This window comes from Mus pahari, chromosome X (genome assembly GCF_900095145.1).
Source record: "Mus pahari chromosome X, PAHARI_EIJ_v1.1, whole genome shotgun sequence".
Classification (NCBI taxonomy): Eukaryota; Metazoa; Chordata; class Mammalia; order Rodentia; family Muridae; genus Mus; species Mus pahari.
The window spans coordinates 54,142,580-54,148,190 of NC_034613.1; positions in this window are offsets into that span (position 1 = coordinate 54,142,580).

Below are 5,611 nucleotides of genomic sequence, written 5' to 3' on the forward strand. Positions count from 1 at the left end.
CTTCCATTCACAGCTACTACTGAACCATTGTTGGAATTTGAACTGCAGACTGTAAGTCATCAATAAATTCCTTTACTATATAGAGACTATCTGTAAGTTCTGTGACTCTAGAGAACCCTGACTAATACAATACCCAAACTTGTGGAACACAATAAAAGAAGTGCAAAGAGGAAAATTCATAGCACTAAGTGCCCTGGTAAAGAAACTAGAGAGATCTTACACTAATATCTTAAGAGCACATTTGAGAGCTCAAGAAAAAAAAGAAGCAAACTCAACCAAGAGGAATAGTGGGCAGGAAATAGTCAAACTCACGGCAGAAATCAACTAAATAGAAACAAAGAAACCAATATAAAAATCAGCAAAACTATAAGGTGGTTATTAAATGAAAAGATAAAGCATTAGTCAAACTAAATAAAGGGCCAAGAGGCTGTATTCAAATTAATAAAAACCTGAAATAAAAAGGGAGACATAACAACCAAAATGGGGGAAATTCTAAAAATCATCAGATCCTACTATAAAAGCCTATACTCAAGAAAACTGGGAAATCTAGATGAACTGGATGGTTTTCTAGACAGATTCCATATACCAAAGTTAAATCAAGTGCATGTAAACTAAATGAACAGACCCATATCACACAATGAATGGCTAAGATCAAAAACTCAGGTGGCAGCAGATACTGGCAAGGATGTGGAGAAAGAAAAATACTCCTCCATTGCTGTTGTGACAGTATGCTGGTACAACCACTCTGGGAATCAGATTGGCAGTTCCTAAGAAAACTAGACATAGAACTACCTGAGGACACAACAATACTACTCCTATGCATATACCCAGGAGATGCTCCAACATGTAATAAGGTCACATGATCCACTCTATTCATAGCAGACTTATTTATAATAGCCAGAAGCTAGAAAGAACCCAGATGTCCCTCAATAGAGGAATGGATACAGAAAATGTGGTACATTTACACAATGGAGTACTACTCAGCTATTAAGAACAATTAATTTATGAAATTCTTAGGCAAATTGGTAGATATCAGGATGATATCATGTTGAGTGAGGAAACACAAGCACAAAAGAACACACATGATATGCACTAACTGATAAGTGGATATTAGCCCAGAAACTTAGAATACCCAAGATACATTTCACAAACCACATGAAACTCAAGAAGGAAGACAAAAGTGTGGATACTTCGATCCTTCTTAGAATGGGAGGAGCATACCTTGGTCCTATGAGGATTAGATGCCCCAGTGTACAAGAATGCCAAGGTGGGGAGGTGGGAGTGGGTGATTTGATCAGGGAGCATCCTTATAGAGGCAGTAGGAGGTGGGGATGGGATAGAGGAATTCCAGCAGGTTGGGAAACCTGGAAAAGGGATGACATTTGAAGTGTAAATAAAGAAAATATCCAATAAAAATTTCTAAAAGAAAAAAAAGAAGGGGGAACAAAATACCCATTGAAGGAATTACAGAGACAAAGTGTGTAGCAGAGACTGATGAAATGACCACCCAGAGACTGCCCCACCTGGGGAACCATTCCATATACAGTCACCAAACCCAGACAGTATTGTGGATGCCAACAGTGCTTGCTGACAAGAACCTGGTATAGCTGTCTCATGAGAGGCTCTGCCAGTGCCTGACAGATACAGAAGTGGACGCTCACAGCCATGCATTGAGACTGAGCATAGTGTCCCCAATGAAGGAGCTAGAAAAAAGCCCCAAGGAAATGAAGGCGTTTGCAGCCTCATAGGAGGAACAACAATATGAACTAACCATTAACCCCAGAGCTCCCAGGGACTAAACCACCAACCAAAGAGTACACATGGTGCACTCATGGCTCCAGCTAAATATGTAGCAGTGGATGGCCTAGTCGATCATTAATGGGAGGAGAGGCCCTTGGTCCTTTGAAGGCTCAGTGCCCCAGTGTAGTGGAATGCCAGGGTCAGGAAGGAGGAGTGGGTGGGTTGGTGAGCAGGGGGAAGGGAGAGAGGATAGGGGATTTTAAGAGAGGAAACCAGGAAAGAGAATAACATTTGAAATGTAAATAAAGAAAACAGCCAATAAAAAAAAATCACCTCCAACAAAAAAATAAAAAAGGGGGAAGGCACAGGAGGTAGGGCATCTAGAACTAAACAAAGAATTCAAAACAGAGGAATCTGGAATGGCTGAGAAGCACCTAAAGAAATGTTCAAAGTTCTTAGTGATCAGAGAAATGGAAATCAAAACGACCCTAAGGCTCTACCTTCCACCGATCCAGATGGCTAAGGTCAAAACCTCAGGGGACAACACATGTTAGAGAGGACTTGGAGAAAGAGGAACATTCCTCCATTGCTGGAGGGATTGCAAAATGGTACAACCATTCTGAAAATCAAACTGCAGGTACTTCAGAAAATTGGAAATAGATCTACCTGAAGACTCAGCTCTACCACCCTTGGGAATATACTCAAAATATACCCCACCATGCCACAGGGGCACATGTTCCAGTATGTTCATAGAGGCTTTATTTGTGATAGCCAGAAGCTAGAAAGAGCCTAGATGTCCCATGACAGAAGAATAGAGACACAAAATGTGGTTCATTTACACAATGGAATACTGCTCAGTTATTAAGAATAAGGACAACCTGAGATATTCAAACAAATGGATGGAACTAGGAAATACCATCCTGAGAGAGGTAAGTCAGACACAAAAGAACATGCATGAGTATGTACTCACTTATAGGTGTATATTAGAAAAAAAAAAGACAGATTACCCAAGACAGAGTTGAGTACACAGAACTCAAAAAACTCAACAAGCTGAAGTACTCAAGTGAGGAAGCCTCAGTCCCACTTAGGAGAGAGAAGAAAGCAATCACAAGTGGGGAGGGAGAGAGAGACCTGGGAGGGAAAGTGGACAAGGTGGGAAGAGTGTGGGGGAGAGGGGAACCTGATCTGGTATTGGGTGAGGGAAAAGGACTGAAGCCTTGAGGTCCAGCAGTAAGAATATAAACAGGCAACCTCAGGAAACAGGAATTTTGGGGGACCCCTAGAATGTACCAGAGACCTGGGAGGTGAGAGACTCTCAGCACTCGAAGGGATGGACCTTAGATGAAAAGACCCAACAGTAGGGAGAGGGAACTTATAGAGCCCACCTCCAGCAGGAAGACAGGACATCAAATGAGGGATGAGTTTGCCCTCCCACACTCACATCTCTGAACCATAATTGTTCCTGTCTGAAAGAATTACAGGGATGGAAATGGAGAGGAGCCTGAAGAAAAGAAGTTCCAGCCACAGGCCCAAAGTGGGATCCAGCTCTAGGGGAGGTCCAAAGGCCTGACACTATTACTGAGGCAAAGGTGTGCTCACAAAAAGGGACCTATCATGACTGCACTCCAAAAGACCCAACAAGCAGTTGAAAGAGTCAGATGCAGATATTTACACCCAACCAATGGACAGAAGTTGCTGATCCCCTGTTGGTGAATTAAGGAAGGCTGAAAGAAACTGAGAAGGGCTTTCTTGTAGGAGGACCAGCAGTCTCAATTAATCTGGACCCCCAACATATCAGAAACACTGGACCACCAAACAAACAGCATACACCAGCTGATATTAGGCCCCCAACACACATACAGCAGAGAAGAACTTCCGGGTCTGTGTTCATTCAGAGATGATACACATGACCCTCAAAAGACTAGAGGCCCCCAGGTGTTTAGAGTTCTGGAGTGGTGTGAGTGGGTTGTCCATATGGAGATGGGGTAGGATGACAGTGTAGGATGGGGAGAATGTGTGGGATGTAGAGCATTCAGATGGTGAAAGAGAGGGGCAGGGAATGGTATATGGAGTATGAAAAAATTCAAATAAAATATTTTTTAAAAAATATGATGTACCAGTAATTAAATGCTTGGTGATACAGTAGCAAATTTGCAAACTATCTAAACAACTAGCTCACAGAGCAGGGAAAAGAAGACTCATGTGAAGTTATAGGGGAGGAATGGTCTTGGTTTTCCTTGGCATCAAAAATGTCTCAGTAAAAACTCCTTATAAACATTGATGAAAAACTCTCATTTATTTACAAATAAAGTATAGCATATAATTCTTAAAATTATAACTAAATTTATCAGTTTTTAGAGATAATATTAAGGGAATGTTACATATATTGACATGACAATTTATTCTCCTTATAAAATTCTTTTATCATATACAGAGAGCATCTCAATAATAGCTTCACTACTCCTTAGAGACTACTCATAATATATGTTTTCATATCACTTTACAGACTTTTTGTTTCAAAGGAAAACTTTTACATTTTACAAATATTCCATATGAATATTTTATGCTAACAAAGTAGATACCTAAAGGATGTAATATTGAACAAAATATAGCAGGTTCTTTTATTGATGTCATGTTCAAAGGTTCTGGTTGAAATACAGAAAGGCCTGTTTCCCTTTGTTAACCATTGTAGTTCAACTATCTATGGCTAAGTCTCAAATACTATTAATTTTATTTCAGAAGTCACAATGAAGAGAGAGAAAACTGCAGGATATCTGAAGTGACATACCATATTTTATTACAGAAATATTTCATTTTAGTGATCTGGATATGGAGAGACAGCAGGAGATATGCAATGACATTGGAGTCAGCAAACCCAGGTGTAAGTATTGCTTCTTTCACATAGTAGACATGCAGCTTGGCAGCACATTATTTTGGGGCACATTATATTCCATAAACATATGCAGATTTGCTTCATTTGGGAAGTAATTAGTATACCTGAAATCAATTTTAGAATTTTTCAATCACAGAATACTGTATGGATTAAAATAACTAGGAAAACAGTTTTCTTAAACTCCTATGACTAGTAAGCATCAAAGATAAGAGCATCTGAGCCTTCATTAGAGAATGCTCTTATTGCAGTAGGTAGTGCTTAATACAGAGACTTCTGACTTTTCACAGTGCTGAGAATAAGCTACTGTACGTGTTAAGTCTTAGATGGGACAATCAAGGTTCAGGGTACATCAAAGAAGAAGGAGTAGAAAGAATGTAAGAGCCTGAGAATAGGGAAGAGGTCTATGAAATGCTGTCCTCTGAACATGACACACACACCCACACCCAACCCCCCACCCCCACACATACACCTGAATTCAAAATAGCTGTTGTTACCTATACAAGAACTGTAAAGAATCAAGCCAGAATTTTTTTTTTTTTTATAACAGCCTATATAATAGAAAGCCAACACTCACATGGTAACTGAACAACCCTCTTCTCAATGATAACTTGGTCAAGGATGAAATAAAGAAAGAAATAAAAGACTTTTTAGAATTTAATGAAAGTGAAGCTACAATATACCCAAACTTATGGGACACAATGAAGGCAGTCCTAAGAGGAAAACTCATAGCCCTGAGTGCCTCCAAAAAGAAACTAGAGAGAGCACATACTAGTAACCTGATATAACAACTAGAAGCCATAGAACTAAAGGAAGCAAATTCACCTAAGAGGTGTAGAATGCAGGAAATAATCAAACTTATGGCTGAAATCAACCAAGTGGAACCAAAAAGAACTATTCAAAGAATCAACCAAACCAGGAGCTGGTTCTTTGAGAAAATCAACAAGATAGATAAACCCTTAGCCAGACTCACTAGAGGGC